Below are 19,866 nucleotides of genomic sequence, written 5' to 3'. Positions count from 1 at the left end.
ACAAWTATTTTCAATTTTGTAATTTTCCAGGATGACCAGAACTGAAATGTTCTAGTGGACATCAACTGAAAAGGTCGTTAAGCCTTGTCATCTTGTTTGTCTGCTCTTAAGATTTGGAATTTTGGAATTTTTCAAAGATACCTGAAAAAAATAGTCGTTTTAGCGCCACTAAAATACCGGCTTGTACTCATATGTAATACTGTGACYGTCCAGAGGTACTTGTCTCTTATTTGTTCTGGGAAACACAAATAAACTTTTTATCTTCTCYTTGTTCCAAGGAATAAATAATTCAGATCGTAAAACCCAGTGACTGCTGGATTGCTTTGATCTACTTAAGCAAATCCCTATTCCAAGCTCCTACTACCCACAGAACGGCGTATTTTCRGTAGGAGTAGCTCAAGGCATACACAGAGACAGGAATATTCAGAAAAAATCCCTAGGTACTGGGACATTTCCAGTGACAGGTYGCATATGATCTCCAGCAGCAGAAAAAACAGCTAAGGGAGTGATAGTGTGGGCTAATGTTGTCCKCACATTGGCCATTATTTTTATTTTCCTGTCTCTGGAAGATGAATACTCAAAAATATTTTTAAATATGGAGTGAAATATCTGTGCCCAGGCCCTAGAGGACGATCCTCGGCGATTAATAYTGATGTCCTCTTGCCAGTTGTCCTGTTAGTGCTGTGAAGGGCTCTTTATAGCTAGCAAAGGATTGCTAAGGTTTCACCGAACGCACACAGAACACTGAAACGCAAAGTTCTTATCTTTCTACTGCATTAATAAAGCTACTGTAGCAATAGGCCAAGGTCTCATATACCAGACAACCAATTCTCAGCAGGGACCTTCCTTAAAAAGCAGGAGATTGCTTCTGGGTGCCGCCTCTGCCGAGACTCCCAGCACACTCCATTCGGGATGCAGCTGCTTATCCAGTAGAGGCTGGGCAGAGATCAGCAATTCATTTCACACTGGCCCCTGCTGAGCATCAGTCATTACCATCAGCACCGTCCAGACTTGAGGCAGTGACCTACAGGTGAAAGGCTGCAGCCTGCCAAGCCAGTGATCAGTGAGTTTTGACACAGTCAATTATTCAAAAACAGTCACTCAAAGCTCAATTAAAATTTTGGTAACTTAACCTTTTCTTTGCTTCTCCTTTGTCTCCCGCACATCCTGCTCCCCAGTCTAAATAAACCGAGCACTTGGTCGCTGCACTATATAATTCTGTATTCCARCTGTCAGGACCGACCGTAGCCACCTCTGTCACTGTCTCTGCCGATCCGCGGGCACTCACTCAGGCCTCCCAACAGTATTAAAGTACTCGCCCTGACAGACACTTTGATAACAGCACCAAGCACGTGCACTGAGGCAAACTCCCTCTGACAGCATTCACTCAACGAGCCAAAAGCTAGAGAGAGACACAGATTTGTTTTAGTTACCTCACTTGTGTGATGGATGTTATAATTAACTCTGTCTAATACTGAAAAGCTATTGTTAAGTTTCACGGCCTTTGAAGATTCATATTTGTAGCAGCAAACCTCTCAAATGAACACATTTAGCAATGACTGCATTTTTCAGTGATTTTTTTAATGTTGCCAAACAGTAGCACTGAATATTTATAGAGTTCCTGTTAAAAAATTACACTTATCATTGCTTGTTTTTGCTTTGATCTAGAATTTATTGTCTACGGAGTGAAAAGAGACAGACACCCCCCCATACACCTCCCCTCTCTCGCACATCTCCAGCGCATGTTGACTGCTTCCGACGTTGTGTAGAGGCAGGTCATCTCAGATTCCAGTACAAATTTAATTAAATTAATGCAACCTCTYGGACAACACAGATTCATTATTGCTGCAACCATTCCAACATTTATCACATCTATGCGGTCATCAATCAGGAACTAAATGCTCAGTCTCCCACTCTGCATTCACCATAATGGATTCAGTTACAATTTTCTGTCCCTAGCAAGAGTAAATTACTACAGRTAGAGCCCCGGCTTGACTGTCCCCTGATGTGTCCATCTCCCATATTACTAGCAGAACCTGYGCTGCAGCTCCCAAGTAGCTGCTCCAGCCCTGAAAGCCTCCTGCTGAAGAGCAAAGCCCTCTCCAGCCCTCTGAGCACGGCAAAGAGCAGGGACTGACCCGGGGCTGCAAACGGCACCGACGGCAAGCTGTACAGCTCGGCAAACMGCTGGCCTAGGACATGTCTGAAGCCAGGAAGCTGCAGAAAGCAGCTACTAAAAGGTTACAAGCTTATGTCAAAATAGGTCTCTGTTTAAAGCTGTTTTAACTTCCATCTATTCAGAGCCCTCTAGAAACTCCTACCAACATGTAATTTGCAACACCTTAGATTTCACCTTTGAATTTAGCCCAGTAGGTAACTTTCTAACAGGGTCATGTGTTTTTCTGATTTACAAGAATACAGTGGGATAAAGCAAATCTTTGCACAGAACACATGCTTCTCATGCTGTTCTGTTTCTGAAAGGCAGCCCTTATGAGAATGTCTCAGACTGACGGAAAACAGCTAAAATAATCCACTCCACATATGCTGATACTGCGATATCCGTTGCCTAAACAGCTGTTCCTTCCATTTCTTTGCAGAACATGGATGAGATCACTTATTCTGGATCTCCACCTGCCAGGAAAATGATAATGAACTCACTAAAAGGGGTCTAAAYATTGCCTGGTGCCCCAAACAGCTCACGGGTACCACCATTTCACAGGTCATGTTTGCTATCACTACAGATTAGCAGGAACTTGGTCTTTAAGGTAGACAAAAAAGCGTTTAGCAATCATAGCTTTCATTACTCCATATTGCAGAGTTTATTGGTCAGCGAGATGCAAAGAAAGCAACTCTGCAACTGGCAGCTTTAGCTCTGTGATTTGGGAAGAAAAGAAGAAAACAAATCTGCTGTCTCGCAATTGGAATTTCCTTCCCACTATCAGCTCCATCCACTTCCTTCCCACTGCAAGGTTCGAATCCTTCCCACAATTACCTTCACAGCTCTCTGAGTGCCATTAGCTCTTCTAGGCTATCTAAGGGTTTTACCAGCAACAGTGACAAAATGAAGACGCAACCAGCCTGCCTTAGAGAGATGACAGTCTGGTATTTCAAACCCTTTGACCACACAGTGCACATTTTTCCTACAGAGCTACTTGGAACGTGAAAAGAAATGCCACTTCTTCTGTAGCATCTTCACGCAACCAGCTATTTAAACCAGCTTTCTTCTTTTATTATAACAAYTTGTTGTTTCATCCTGAGATTGATTTTACATGAAGACCTGTCACTATCCTTTTAGCAGAAAGCAACATACGAGGGTTTGTCTTACWAATTATCGTAGTGCTCTGGACTACCTTAAGCACCAGACAGATGAAATATAAGCAAYGGCAGATGACGGAGTTGGCATTCTCATGTCTCACGTTCCAGGTAGCTGAGGTGCTGTCATTTTGATTACAAATTTGCCACTGGAGTTGAGGGCACCACACTGCCATAATAAATATCATGCCCATGTTTCCACCGAAAAACAATTCTTTGGGGGTTTATTCTGTAACTTGTTTGAAAGCATGTGCCTGAGTTTGGTGGAGAAGTTCAAGAGAATATTAATTTATTAATAAATAATAATATAAAAATTCTGCTCTTTTAAACTACAAGAGCATTAAGAAAACACAAGCAGTTTATGAAGCTTTAATTTTTATAACTGTTCTAGAGTATTGGTATAATGCTTAAAATTCTTCTTTTAATGTACATTTATGTAAAATACACAACAATACTTGCCTAAATTTGAATTTACTCAAGAGCCCAGAACATCTTTGAAACGCTCATCTGCTTTATCATGCAAATTTTTATTTATCCTACAAAAATTCTCAGGGATAAATAATATGTATTATAAAATCATATATTATACTATAAAAATATATGCAACATTAAAGAAAGTAAAGCCTGTGGATTGGGTTTTCTGGGTCAGTGTAAATTAAGAGGTTTCATTCACTCCAACAATGCTTCTTCAGATTTAGACTGAAATCTCCATGGTATGACTACAGATTCTTCACTGACTATGGCCCGAGACAGAAGTGTTCATTATATCCCTCATTATATCCTTTCTGGGATGCAATTTACTGATATACATTGCTTTTAGTCTAAAAATGCTGCATTAGAACTTAATGTTTTTAACAGGCCTTGGCCTCAGCAACAACTAGAGTAGTGACGAGCAGCTGTTTCTGCTTCCTGAAGTTAGCACTCTGGTTGCAGTTAGGGACAAGACTGCGGGCTAGTGGCAACACACTTTTACTAACAGGGATGTCTCCTGAACCCAGGAAATCCTCTGCCTGGGGCCTATGGATGACCAGGCTACAGCCCCTTTGCACTCAGTGGCACAAAACAGCCATCGCACAACAAATAATTTTATCTCAAGGTCTACTGTTGGCATTGAAATCACCTTAGTATTTGTTATGAACGCACTTCACTTAGTGTCACTATTAAAGTCGTTTCCTGACATGCTTACCACTGCAGAAGTTTGGAATTTGCTATTCTGCTGCTGGATCTCCTGCCCTCACCTTTGCACACAGAGGTGAATAGGTACCATTTGGCTTTTAAGGTGTAGATTTTTAACTACCAGATCTCATTTAAACCAGTGARCACAGTTGCTTCTCTGCCAGTTCGTGACATCACTTCTTCCCGCACATCCCCCTGCCTTGCATCAGATTTCTCTTTTTTTGCTAACATTTGTTAAATGACTCTTCTTTTTACTTCTTTTCCTTCTAATATAATGTTTGAACTGGAAGTTGCTGGGATTCTTGTTAGGTTTGGGTCTGTTTGCTTTTTATGTCTTTCTTTTAGTAACAGGTATTAACTATTTCTGTGACTCTGGTCAACACTATGCTTTCCCTGGTTGGAAGTCAAGCAGAATAACTATTAGATATGGGGAAATTTCTTTGTTTTCTGTCACTAGCTAGTAGACTAAAAGATTACAAAGGATTTACTGCACCAGCTGCCCACTGGCTGGGAACTTACTTAACAGCCCATAATGCTCAAGATGATCAACGATGAATTCAGGAAGAGGCTGCCAAGTTCTCTCTTTAAATCTATGATTATTTTTGCCCACTTGGTACTTCCTTCCCTTACAATGAAAATATGCCTAAATCAGGAACTGCAGGTCACCATGTGGCCTGGCCTTATTTCACTTTGCCTTTCACTTGGCTTTCCTGGCAGTTCAGGGCTTCCTTTCATCCTTACGTCCTTACTTCTCTCTTTGTTGAGATGAATTAAAAGCAGTTCTGGTGAAGCATTAGTGGCTGATGTTATCCAAACGTAAGAAATACTGCCTACTTCCCTGAGATTCAGAAGGGTGGTRAAGAGGTTGTTGATGCACAGGTGGATGACTGAGCTTCATCAGCTCCAAGCAGCTTTTTAGCATATTTAATTTTAAATTAGAACCATTTGCCACCTATGTCTCTCAGTGAATCAAGAGGCCAACAACATCTGCTTGAGCTCAGCTAACATAAGTAGGTTTAAACACAAGTAATGTAAGACAATTCACATGTGATTGAAAACAAGACTACACATTTCCTTTTCTTAATCCTAATTCCAYAATTTAAAAAATCTAGAGATCTCATTGGCAGCTTTGTAACAGTCATTTTAGGCAAAATACAACTTCTTTTAGGAACCGGTTCTATTTAACGCTCCAGCACCAGCTTCAGGATAAAGCAGGCATATTGTAATATGCCYTTTTAAATGAGATGTAAATGGGCTGCAGGTCCACCCTGGATTTTGCACCACTTGAGTGACCAAGAATAAGCTATATATCATAGGAATACGGGACAGGCCTTCAGGGAAACAGTAAACCAAAGCAGTAATGAGGAGCCAAAAGACTGTACCTTTCACCTCCTCACAGCGTAACATCACTGAGCCAAGTCCTACCCGCAGCGCACACAGAGCCCCCCCATCCCCAGCATATCATTTGCTGGAATTAAGGATAACACCTATATCACTGCTAAGTAATCCTGCTTTGTGCTGCTGAGTCACACTGCGTCTTGGTACCTGTCTGCCTAAAAGGATCCRTCACACTCTACCCTCTTCCCATTCTTTTCTCTAACCCGTATTTTAGCCTTTGCCCTAATGCCTATGGTCTCTACCCTAATCCCCATGTCTTAATGCCCCRTTGCTACATAAGTATATATAATTATTAACAAAGTTCATTATTAGGAGATCTTAATAAACTCATTCTTCTGCTTACTTCTTGTTCACTGCTCTTAGTAGATCCCTCTGCCATCCCCTGCAAATTATATTCCTTCCTTAGCACTTGTATCTTGAGCCTCTTCACAGSGGTGTGATACTGAGAATCTTGCAAATGATTTTAACAGAGCCCAGATTTCACCTCAAACCTGCCCAGACTGAGGACTACTAGCATCTAGCGATGYAATACTAGCAAAAATAAGAATTTGACATGTCTGCTTATCACCRGTATATCTCAAGTAATGATAGTTAATTATCAGTTTCCTTAAAACATATAATGAAAGACTCAAGGTCAGTTTAGAGCCAGCTACTGAAAATATCCTTCAAGAAATCACCCTAGGAAAGACCGAAAGTGCTTTCAAGACTCCTATGCATGGTCGTCTGGAGAAGTCTGTTTCCTAGCACCATAAGGGAGCGCTGAGAGCATATCAAGAGGAGTAAGAAACAGCATAATGGAGATCATGTCAAAGCAGTGTGAATAAACATTGATATATATTTAGGTAGTGTACGGAGCAAACAAGGCACTAGAGAAACACGGGCTGTGAGGGAAAGGAATAACAATGGTCACAGTGTTCATTTCTGAGAACAAAAATACCACGGTTATTTTGGGTAGGATTTTCAGCGTCTAACATGAACAGTGGGCTCTGGGAGCATTCTCATACTGGCAAAGGAATAAAAAAAGAAACGGAATACATGAAATAGACTCTTAAAATGACAAAGGGTAAATCTGATTGAAAACTGTGACACCCAGCAGTTTTCTTTAGCAACTCTGACAGCTCTAGTGAGTCATCAGCATCCGAAACCAGAGAGGAAAGACCTTTTGCTTTCTTTTTCTTTCTTCTCTGGAATCATAACTGATKGAAGAGAACTGAGTATCAGCCAGGCTGAGGAGGGAAAGCCACTCTGATGTGGCAGGGGATGCCATCAAAAATACACACCATTCCCACGAATAATGTGAAAGATCTGCATCTCTTCCTTCTAAAGAATGGAAATATATTAAGTGGAACAAGTGGTACAGATTTCTTTCTTTGAACCAGTACACAGATTGACAGAGTTCTCTTACACTGCATGAGTCATGGCAAATGCAGCTTGCCGTACAGCAGCAAGCTTGCTGTACAACTAAATAACGCTTCTTCCTGAMTTTGTAGTGTTCAAGGCCACATATCTAAGACCAAAGAGAGGAACAAAAATTAAGACTTCTCCTATATCCTTCTCCACTTAGAATAACCACATAGGAGGAAATATCCTTCTGTTTTTACTGTGTCTCCAAAACATCTACCCTTACATGTACATATTTCTGGAATGAGCAGAAGCTCAGAATTTGATAGAATCTGTCGCTGAAAGCTCTAAAATATACTCAGATTYGATCCCAACACTTTGCCTTTCATTTCCACAGTGATTCTTCTCTAATTATGTAAAAGGTTGAGAAATCCAAGCTGAGGTGGATTCTCATGCTCCTTTAGTCATTGCTTCATTTCTCTGCTCTCCTCTTTTCTCTACTTCTTCTGGCACACTCACGGTGTACATAAATACATGCGCGACGCCCAGGGGCTCAGGAGGCACCTATAGCTTGAAAGGCCACCACGGGCGGCCCACCAGCTGTGGCACTCCCCTGCCCGCTCCATCTACAGCTCAGCGGGGAGCTGCACGTGGCAGGCGGGGTCACAAAGCAGGAGAGGACAGGACAACGTCCACATGTGAGACAGGAATCTACCTGCGGGCAGTGCCACGTCTGGCCTTCCAGAGAGACGCTCAGGCAGCTGCTGGGGCGAACGGTGCTACCCAGACCAGATGGAGTTTGTCAAGCGGTGTCTGGATCCAGATCACAAAGATGGATGTGGTTTGTATCCTGAGGACAGAGGAAAGAAAGGAGCATATAAGCAGAGAGAAGAGGGAAGGGATGAGGATTTGGGTGCCATGGGACAGGGAGCCCAGTCTTGGAGATGTGGGAAGCTGGGAAACATGTGGCTCTGGGCCACGAGACAACTTCGGAATGCAGATCTCTCCCAGGGGTTCGTGTATCTCTGTGYCAGCGTTCACAACTCAAGTGCCTAGGAGAGGAGCTTCACAACTTCAGATGCGCTCTCTACATGAGAGCATGGTAAATCGATACGCTACAAAAAACTAACACAGTCAGTAGATTAAGTACATTTCTGGAGAAGTAGGATTTTTTCACCTTCAAATCTACAGGCTTTTCGCCCCATCTGGTAAATGCAGATCTAGAGCAAAAGGAATGAAAAACAGATATCAAACTATTAGAGAAGCCACACAAAGCAGATAAGCACCTTGGAGAATTTAAAGTAGCTCAGGTATTTGTTTGTTTGCTTSGAAGTCTCACAAACAGCTTCTCACTAATGCACAATTTTAAATCATTGCACACTTTGAATCAAAGTATTTCCTTCTTAATAATAATAACCAACAGCAATAAACAACACTGCTCACTATCCTAACTCCCAGATGACCAAAACCGAACACGACAGTGAAACCTGACTTCCAGGAACATTTCAAATCACCTCCTCAGCTGCTCTAAGTCAGAACAGTTCTATAGCTTCCAAGAGAGTTGCACTGATTTTTATCACCTAAGAATCTGACCTTTGTAACCCAATATACACAAAGGAAATCCAACATTATATCAGATAACTAGTTAACCAGCCCTTTGTTTTTCTCTCTGATATCCTGTCTCTTCAATTGCTGCAAGCAATTAAGTGCCCACCACTTGTTTGAACAACTAAACCAAAATAATTACAAATGCATGTTACACTACAACAATTGCATATTAACAAAGGCTTGGGGCCAATTAATCATTACACCGTCAATATCTAATTTGCATAAAGCTATTCTCTTTAAAGACTCCATGTTTGGGGTGACAGGGTTACCTCATCGATTATGTAAATTCCCCATCAAGCTTTACAGAAGCAGTCAAAGGAAATAAAAAGGCTTGTCTGCTTCCAGGCGAGCCAACAACCTGCAGCGAGGAGGCAAGACAAAACTAAAGGGGAAAAAAAAGAAAAATAGCGATGTAGGCTTAAGTTTTAAAAGGCTGGACTACAGGTCCAGCAGGGGAGCATAAAGCTGCAAAAACCAAATTCAGAGCACGCCAATTAGCCAGGCACTGGTGGATTGACTTCTACACAGCCATGTCAGCACCACCCCAATAAAACAGAGGGCCCAAAAGCAACATGACCATTTTCTGCATTACCTAGAGCTTCCCCTATGAGGATGTATTTGGCTCTTCTAGAAAGCCAAAGTCCCACAAACACAACTGGCAATAATATACACCCACCAACAAACAATGAATTCCCCTTATGGTCTAGGATATTCCTTCTCCCGGAGATTTTCTCTGGGAAGAAAAATTCTTAAAATTAGCAATTTGCTTTTTGAGTCATGTGAAGAATTCTCACCCTAACTATGGGCAGTAATTCTAATTGCAATATTTTTCCACAAGGAAACTTGCACAACTGGACTGCAAATTTAACCAGGCCAGGAGCTCTAACCACTTCTCCTTGGCTTTGCAGAAGCAGCCCAGGGCCCCACTCCCCTGCCGCGCACAGCCACGGCCACAGCACAGCTCTGGGGCACAAGTTGCTAGGACAGAGGGCAGAAGGAGCAAGGAGACTCGGTGCCTGGGAACCAACAGCGATGAAAAGAACGGGCCTCCTCAAGGATAATTAACCCCCTTTCCTATGAGAAAAGGAAGGCACAGCAGGCAGATTTCTCTTGCCCTGGATTTAGAGAGCAATCCTCGAACCCAAAGACAAGAAACCTTCACCTTGGAAAGCTAGTGCTCCCTGTGGCTGCATGCTTTTCATATTGCAGTGTGGTGGAGAACAAGATATAAAACAGCTAGTCCAGGTTTTTGACTATCCAAAGTATACATAYGTATAGAAAAGAGACCAAATATTTGGAAATTCCAAATAGCAAGAGTCTATGCTCAGAAAGCCCCCTAGCAGAGAAAGCAGACTTGCTATGGCATGTACTGCAGAAAGGCATCAGATTGTAGCATGTATTATCCCTGCAACATACTTCATACTCTATTCTCCATGGAGGGCTTTTCAACCCCAAAATGGGGGACAAGGGGAAGAGAGGGGAGTTTAAAGTGCAAGCTGCACTCTCCGCTCCAAAAAGCACACTATGCTGATTCAAAAAAAAACATTTTCAAAAATGCCTGTGGGTAAATTTGAGCTGCCCACAGCTCCCCAGGGGCAGTCGAACTTGCTGTCGAGCCATTTATGTGGATTTCAGTCAAATTCTAATTTTAGTGTTCATTAAACATCGGTAATTCCCAAGCCAATCCCTGCATCACCTAGTATACATAATACCTCTACAATATAGGTCATCCCAGCTTAGAAAACATATACAGACATCAAAGTGCAACCATTTCATTATAAGTATTAACTTTATAAATAATTATGAACTTAATAATTCTTTACAAGATGCTGTAGAATCACAAATGTTTAAAAAACATTGCACTAGGCAGAGGGGTGGGTGGGTGTGGTATGCACGTAACACATATGTATATACCCACACACATGCATACACTAGGGAGAGAGARCTGTCTACAGATGCAGGTACATCTCTACCCGAGGCAGAAGGAAGGATGCTTGCCTGACACCCAGGTGCCTGTCGAGAATAACTGGTCTCTGCTTTAACCACAGAGCCTCAAAGCTGGTGTCCTGGTAAGGATTTGCAGCTTCTCTGTATTCTCTAGATAGCTCTCCCGGGCAGGGGTCTTACCCAAGCCCATACACCACACAAACTGAGGTTTTCAAGTTCCTTTGAGATACTACATCTGAGATAGGATCTGGTAACAAATTTGTGAGCATCTTGCATCAGTATAGTTTGGTGCTTGCGAAAGCTCTCCACAGAGGTGTGGGCAGCACAGCCACATCTTTCCTTCTCCTTCTTCCCTTACCGTTGCCAGCAAGGGCAGAAGGGGCTGCAGGGCAAACTCTGTGCCTGCAACAAAACGTAGCACATTTGTAACACAGAGGCGCAGAGAGCCTTGTGCTTTCAGAAGCTGCCCTAGAATTTGAAAAGGCGATCGCTCCCTGTCTCTGCTGAAGTGAAGCAGAAAGAAAATATTGCAGCACTCTGCTGGATTATGCCAGAACTCATAAAATAACTAAAACTGGACAATTACAACAGACCAGAGAAGTCTGACACAAAGCAAGGAAGAAGTTACAAAACTGCAAGTAAGGGACTGTACTGAAACAAGCTCTGCAAAAGGATACACTTCCCAAAGGACAAGGACATTCTTTTACCTTGCAGACTCCCAAGATCTGAAGAAGCTGCCTTGGTGAGCTTTCTAGTAGCTACATTATACTACTCCAAATACAAAGGGACACCTCCACCTTCAAAAAAGCATTTGGTTTCACTGCCACAGACACCATGCACATGATGCTTTTGCAAATACATGTGGCAAGTGGTAGGCTGTGTCTAGTCTTATCAGAGAAAATGCCCTTTCTCAGAAAGGTAACGTGCAGTAAAAGAAAAAGCCTTGGTTGTCTGCCTTCAGGTCTGAGACTGAAGGGTGGAAAACAGAGAGAAAGGAGCAGGGATATTTTAGGCTAGGAGGTAAGAGACTGGAAGCTGCAATGCAAAGCAGTCTGGGCTGAGACCTTCATCAAGGGTTCACCAAAGGTAAAGCAGCTGTATCTAGACATAAGCTCTTGGGTAAGTTCTCAAAGGCACAGTAAGATAGTCAGTCACCTCTGGAAATCTGTTTTAGCTGCCTTTTTAGATTTGAAAGTCAAAGCTTTCCAGATCATACTGAGGATAGCCTTGATACATAGACGACAAGTCACCCTAGGTTCTACTCCTGCCTCAGCTGTGAATATCTCACGATAGCCCTTTCCTTCCACCGTCGCTTTCCCCAATACAAAAACGTGATCACTTTCTACAGCAYGGGGCGCACAATGAAGCTTAAAAGACTGCAAAGTGCTTTGAGATCCTCAAGAGATAGCTACAGACCACAAAGCATAAGTGAGCCATTTATTATTAAACACTATGATCATATCAGAAGCACAGATATCTCAGGTGAACTTCAGAGGATTACAAAGATGCTATCTTGAAGCCAGACAGTGGTTGAGTGGGAAAAAATACATCTCAGAGCAATAATTAAACCTAGTCCTTTTTTGACAGCTTGAAAGGTGGCCCTAACAGCCAGCTGCCAGCGCAGTGCCAGCCTGAGCACCCGCCTGGCGCAGCTGTCTTGCTCTCCTGCAGCCGGTCCGGCGCATCAGGGTCACCATGTGCGAGTGCAGAACTTTGCGTTGCAGGAGCCAGACTCACCAGGCACACGGCTCAGAGTCGCTCTGCACTGAGCCCTTTGGATACAYGTGCAGTGCTTGAGCCCAGTTGACTTCTTCAGATGGCCCCAGAGAAGCMTCTCCAAAATAACGCTCCATATGAATCAATTATTGCTTCCTTTGCACAACATCTGTTACTAATCTAATAGTAGCATGTTAAATACGCACCTTTGCACAGCATTAATGTGAGAAAGTGGATTAAATATAGTTTGATTGCTTGTATTTTAACAGCTCCATAGCTACTGTTGTTTATGGGCTGTTGGCTTTCTTTTTATTAATTTATATTGATTTTAAGGGCTCCAAAAAGCCAAGCCTGATAGAACGAGCTAGAGCCAGACGAAGTACCGATCAGCAGCAGGCACACATCCCCACGTAGCACTGCCAGGGGAACTCATTTGCAGCAAGCAACACACCTGCTACACTGCTGCCAGGTCCCTTAACACGAGCCCATTTCTCAAGCCAAAACATACATTACTTTTCCACAAGGTGAGCCAGCAGCATCCTAGAGACCAGGTTGGGGCTATCCTGCTTCTCTCATTCATGGCTAGAAGAGAGTTTTAACTTCCTTCTGCTTGCAAGAATTTAACTACAGTTGATTGCAGGAACCCAACACAGACAYGTGCAAGTCTCCACTTGGGAGACATCAAAACAATGTCCTATTTAAAGCACATGGAAGACAAACAAGRGTAATAAATTACTGATCAAGGATCTGCCCCTTCCATTCAAAAGATCCTGCATGGAGCACACAGCGAACTGGTAGCCATTCCCACAAAAAGCCCGGAGTTTTTCACCGCAAGCTGCTTTCTATCCTCTAGAAACAAACGCAGCCCGTCGTTGCACCCGCTTCCTCCAACACCCGCTCGTTCAGTGGTCACCCGGACAACCTCGCCGTGCCTCCGCAGTTCTGGGTAACCRGGCTAATCGCTGCTGCTCAGTACAGCTGACTCCTAGCCCTTCCCCGGTCTTACTTAGGAAATTGCAGTGGGATTGATTATTTGGGATGGGATTTCAACCCCTCACGCTCCTTGCTTAGGTCACATGCCGGCGTTTATTTATATCTACTTCAGTCATCCTAAGGACAAGCGGAAATTTGTCAGTCACCATCCTCAGGTAGTCAGACAGGAGCAAGAAGAGWGTCAAATGTAAAGGACGTTTTTAGGTTTCTTTCTGTCCTGGCCCCTATTTGTCCTGAATCTTGGTACTTTGGCATAGTTATTGGCTAAATCAATCTCGTCACGTGCACTAGAACAAAGAAATTAAACAGAGAGTTGTGAGCGATACTGAGAACACCGCTAATTAGATCAGAAAGACGCAACGAGGAAAGAAGGATCCAGTGGGTAAAACRTGGCTCTACGAAGGAAAAGCAGCTRCTTATCTATCGATAAGTAGTATGTATAAATACAATTGATAACAAATGGAGGAGAGTGGAAGAGAGCTGAAGAGTCTGGATATAAATGAGAAACTAAGAATTGTAGAAAAATGATTAAAAAAAGCAGTAAAAGGATATAAGGAAAATGCTACGGTCAGCAGAATTATCAGCAATGAGAATTTATTTTCAGTATGCCAAGGAGACATGGACGCCTATAAATGAAAAGGCAGACATGGTCACTAAGCTTTGTTCAAGGCTGCAAGATGCAGAGAGTGGCAAATAGACAAATATTCACCAAGTACCACTTGAAAAGTAAAAAAAAAAAAAAAAAGCTGAGCAAAGTAGCATGTGTTGAAATGTCACCTTCCATACAAGAAGAGGCATTTTAAGCAGGTCTCCTCACATCAGCATGTGGTGCATCCTTTCAGGCTATGAAGCTTTGCAGAAATACGAGGTCTTAATTAATTTGTATGGAACCCGCCACATCTTTATAGGGACTATGAGTCAATGCTAACAGGACACATGAAAAATAAAACTCCTGGGAAATTCAGGGTATCTTTCTGATCCAGTTGCGTGATTACATATAGCTCATTCTGTCTCTCAGTTTACTCATCTGTAAAATGAGGATAATCGACATCTCTATCCAGAAAGTTTCTAAAGTTAAGGGGCTGTCTGAGATCCTCTGGAACTGGCACTTTAAGAGCGTTATGCACTTGGTGATACACCATCTAAAACACCTTTCTCAAGGAAGGAAGCTTTCCCCATGACATGCCCAGTATACATTTCATAGCACTTCAAAACAAAAAAGAGAAAAAAAAAATCTGTTGAAGCCATTAATATTTTCAAGAAAACCAAAAGAGATCATCCCCCAGAGCTCCTGACTTGTCAGCGGGAATTAGGAACCTACATTTCTTGGAAAAGCTCGGCTTAAATATTTCTTGGTTTTGACCTAATGAATTCTGAAATTAAAAAAATATGTATAGGGGGATATATATATATATCCCTATTTCAGTTCCTGTCACCTCTGCTTCACTCTCTTGATGGCAGGCCAATACTGAATTCATTTTAATTCCATTAAAATACACACCTAAGTTCCTCCTTTTACAAGGCTATAAAATCTGTGGAGCTTCACAGGGCAAAATCAGCCGTTCCCTGTTTAATAGGGTCTTTACCACATATGGACACCAGATCTGAGTTACAAGATCCCCCTTATGCAGCTGACAAGTCATTGGGTTCCTGCACTACAAGCACTGGCACAGCTAGAGCTGGTGAAAGATTAAGGTTGGCTTTCGGAAGAGGAGGTTTGGTGCTCTGGTACATGCAGTGCTAGAAAAATGCATCTCCCATAAGACACCCTGGGCATTCAGGTGACACAGATGACACCCCACGTGGAACCAAAATATACTTTGGCTCTAAAAACCACAAACTTGTAAGTCCAAAGGGAAACAAAGTACTTCATTTATTTTTCCCAACAGAGGATGAATATTTTCTAGCAATAATCAAATTTCCTCTCTTAGAATTCCTTAAATCATGTATTCTATCAAAAAGAAAAGAAAAAAAAAAGCAGGCTGAAGGTTCCAGGCGTAATTGCATACCTGGTGGGATGCTGCCAGCCCCCGCATTGTGCATAGCCATTCTCAGGTACACAAAACYGAAGTGAATTGCACTAACACCGACAAACATTCATCGTGGCAGTTCCAAAATACATCATCTTGACTYGGGCGAGATTCTGCCGGGATAGGTTCACGGGGGACTCGCATTCCACCTCGTGGCAGATAGGGAGAGCAGATACTTCCTTTCCCTCTCTGAAACCCAGCGACTCGGGCTCTCATCTCAGATGTGGAAGATACAGGTTTAATTCCCACCGTTACAAGAGTCCCACTAAAGATTCACCTTACAAGAGTCTGTTTAAGTGTTGGACACTCTCAGGTTAGGGTCTCCCAGAATCCCCTTCTTAATACTGTTGAAGCAACTCTACCTAGCTGAAATAATAAGCATATAACACATAAAACTGTACTACACTTTTACAATGTACTTGTACAGATGCCACTGCAAAGYGAGTGTGGAATGCTATAATACTGGAATCATATTCTCCTGCATTCCCATAGCGCAAAGTCAAGAGACTTCAGAAACTATTCTTACCTTGAAAATGCAAAAATTACTAAGATCTTTGTGAAAATAARCACATAACCTTAGGTGTAAAAGCTAAAAAATGAAAGACCCCAAAACTCCACAACCACACTGTACAAACACACTCACGCATTCTGCCACCAAAAAATACCATTAACTTCCCCTTGGGTTTAGAAAAAGGTCATGCTTTTCCCATACCAATTCAAAAATTTCTGTACCTCAAGAGTGGCTATTTTCCCCCTCCTCTGACCTTGAGAAGCAGCGTTCCCCGCGGGCACGCCAATAGTTGTAAAACACGGAGTGCAGGAGGAAATAGATACGGATAGAAGGCAAGCAGTTCTGTTGTCCTTTCGCACACTCTCAGTGGGACGTAGAATGCGTTTGAATGTGATCCATCAAGACATTGATCCCTCACGGAAGTGGAGATGTGTAAGGAAACTTCAAGTGCTTTTTAACCAGACTTACCTACAGGAGAACATACTGAGCAGTACAGTAAGAAGATACCTATATTATCAATAGTCCCGTGTCATGGGACAACACAGCGGAGGTGAGCAGAAATCAGATGTGTTCTGGGGCTCTCGAGGTTATATGTTCACCTGGAACAATTTCTCCTTGAAATGTAAAGAGCAAACTGCTCTCTGTGGTGGTCTATTTAACTACATCCTGCATCAAAATCGGTTGCAGGAAAATGGGGATGCAATATAGAACAATACCTTTTAAGAGAATATTTTAGAGGAAACACTGAAGAGAGAGTATTATATTTTAAAGCTGCCAAACTCCATAATTAAAYGAAAAATGTGTGATTAACTGTAAGAATTTTCTGCTTATGCCTAAGACTCAAAGAATGAAATCAAAATCCTTAAAAGCCATTGCTAAATGAAGGAAACGCACGAGCTGGCCCTGGCAGTGAAGTCTGTCACCAACACAGGCTTTATCCTGCTTAAGCCACTTCATTCTTTGATCAGGAAAGAGAAAAGAGTGGCTTGAGTGGGTTTATTTCCGAAGGCTGGCAAGCGTCTCAGCTAGGACAGCTGCATGCTCTGAGCTCAGCTCAGGAGTTACTCTGTTTTCCCCTTCCCCTCCCCACCCCCCCGCCAAACCCTGCGGGCCGGATCTTGCAGAGGGTCCTGCCAAGTACCAGGACCTACCCTCCAGTCAGCAGGGCTAATGACAGCACCAACCACCACGCGCTTGGGGCCAGCTCAGAAGTTTTCCACRAGAGGCAACACGTTGAAAAGCAGGGAGATGCAGTTTCTCCTAGTTGCTGCAGTCTTTACTCCTCCCCTCCCAAGAGCCACCACACAATGTCCACTTCAGYGCACCACGTCTGTCTGGTGCCCCACCTCTGCCTTGTTCCTGCATCCGAATGCCCCCGCTCATCCTCAGAGCAGACGCACACAGCTCACGGGAGCCCAGAGCCGGTCAGGGCCGCCGCTGYGCACCGCAATCGTGCCAGCCTGAGCGACACCAGGTCTAGAAGAGCAAGTTTCTTGAAGCTACGTTAGGTTTAAGGCACAACAACCCATCCTAATAGCACACAACATCTCAGTGGGTAGCCTTAACAGGATTAGCCAGAGCACTGAGTTAAGTGCAGAATCAGACTTAATTGCCACTAATTGCACTGCAGGGCCAAGGGCCGAACCCCTCCGAAGGCTGCGTTCTCTCCCATCCACACCCTGACCTGCACTGTGGACCAGGGGGACTGAGAGCAGCCCCAGCATTTAACCTACAGAGATCAACGGCAAACTCCATCCACTCTCAGCGGTGATGGATTAGGTCATCCTCAGGAAGAAGTGCTTCCAGGATCACATTCACATTTGGCATTTATTTTCTGAAGAGGGATTTATTTAAAGYGAAGCTAAACATGGAGCATTGTTGCTTCGTGTGTTTAGCTTTGCAAGGCTTGATTTTGTGCATGGGTTATTTTTGGTAATACAGGACTTCGGTGATGGAGTTTTGGATTTAATTCAGATCTAAATTTGATTGGTTAATTCATCAGTTAGGTTTCTAAAGAATCTGGGAACCAACAGAGCCTCTAACCATGAAAAATGTGACACTGCTCTTTGATTACCAGCTGGGATCTCCAAGCTCTTTTGGCCTACAAAGCGACAGTTTTTCAAAATATACAGCAACTAATATTTCATTTCAGTTGGCAGGACTCCATAAAATGGTTTGGACCTTACAGCGCACTTAAACTCTTTGATAAACAGACTGTATAGATTGAGCAGATGGTGGTTCAGGAGTTCAAAATGCTCAGGTTTCCAGCTGAACATACAATAACCTGTAGGCAGATGCAGAATAACGTCTGAACAGGTTGAAACTGTGTCTGGGATGTTCTGTTTTACTTGTTAGATGCTGAGGGAGAGCCGGTCTGACACAGGAACATGTGAACAGTGGGGATTATCCACCTCTGTGGGAGAAAGCATCCAGTCTACGGGTGAAAGGCAGCTGCATCGTCGCATGGCCCTTTTTACAAGCCAGCCTAGTTCCCTCTTAATGGTCGTTGGCGATTGCACCCTCGTCACTTCATTTGGAAGGCAGCATCGAACCTCACTGCTCTAGGGGACAGGTACTGACATTTAATCTACGTTTTAAGTGAATTTACAATGAAACTGAGGCTTTAACCTTCCCTCTCTCCCTTTCAAAGGGAGAGGTCTGGGGGAAGGCAAGTCACAGTCACGTGAAAGAAAGCCAAGAGCAGTACGGCTTCTGAACCGAGGTACGGTGTTAGAAAAGAAGCCAAATCCTGCTGGCTGCCTTTGCTGGACAYGCATGGGCCTGCGCCATGGCTCCCCATGGAGCCTACAACTCCAAGAGTACGAACGTCGAGCACACTCCGCAAGGCTCGCCTCAAGCACGTTCCTCCAGTGATTTCCCTTTCCAGCCTATTAATGATCCCGTGGGAAATATGACTGACTGGGCAAAAAGAGGGTGCTGAGACAGCCATTCCTGCCTGCAATAAATCACATTTTCCTCCTGGCTTGTGGTTACCAAATTCAGGTGCTCCCAACTCAGCTCCTCCTGCAGGAAGCTAACAAGTGTGGCACCAGGAAACATCTATTTCCAAGAGGAAAAGCCGAAAACCGTGCACAAGGTGGGACAATCTGATCTTAAAATCTCTCAGCAATTTTAAGCTTTTTCTTTAAGTTGAGGGATTTGCTTCCTGAGAGTGTATCAGTTACAGAGGAAAAGAAAACCAATTTAAAATTAAACTTACTGGCAACAATGGCAAAGGAGAAGGAAAACATGGACTTTTCCTCCTTACGGAGTTGGATTTTGACTAGCAGTTAGAACAGTTACAGCACCCAGCAGAAAAGCAGTTCTGGAATCTCATCACCATAATGCAGAAAAAAATACTAACTCAAGCTTAGTAACTGTATGATCTTTTTTTTTAAAAAAAAAAAAAAAAGGAGGGGAGCAAAAAAGGGTCTCACACATGCACCTGAAGAGTCCCATGATCTGATCTCGAAAAGACTCATCAGGATTCTGAAAAAAAGGCAAATCTGAGGCACTTCACACAGTTCTCCTTAGAGTTGAGCTGCAAGACATTCAGTAAGGTGTCCCTACCTGCTACTGAAACAGAGACTTTCCGTGTTGTCCCAGCATCTCTCTCACATCCTATACACTCAGGAAATTCAAGTCAAGTCCTCAGCGAAGCCTAGGGCATCAGCCTCCAACAGCTGATGCACAGACAGCAACGGTCTGATCCTTCTCCTGTGAACACTCAGGCCATCAGCCTAAGCAGGAATAGTGCTGTGAGTCTTTGATTAAAAAAAAAATAAATAAATAGAATCCTGTTTCTGGTAGTCCTTCCTTCTCTTCTTAAGTCAG

General features: G+C 43.2%; 1 long non-coding RNA gene across 1 annotated transcript in view; it reads right to left on the bottom strand.

The window, feature by feature from the left end:
* LOC146595068 (uncharacterized) overlaps positions 1-19,866 on the bottom strand; it is a 558,681-nt gene that overhangs the window by 417,981 nt on the left and 120,834 nt on the right. Inside the window, exon 4 of the long non-coding RNA XR_014896018.1 lies at positions 7,943-8,077. This is a non-coding gene — a long non-coding RNA (uncharacterized LOC146595068). The remainder of the gene's footprint in view (positions 1-7,942; positions 8,078-19,866) is intronic.

The sequence above is a fragment of the Rhea americana genome, unplaced genomic scaffold (genome assembly GCF_003343005.1).
Source record: "Rhea americana isolate MKP2758 unplaced genomic scaffold, rheAme1 scaffold_24, whole genome shotgun sequence".
In the NCBI taxonomy this organism is placed as follows: domain Eukaryota; kingdom Metazoa; phylum Chordata; class Aves; order Rheiformes; family Rheidae; genus Rhea; species Rhea americana.
The sequence above is the reverse complement of the archived record's forward strand: the minus strand, read 5'-3'. Positions and strand labels throughout refer to the sequence as shown.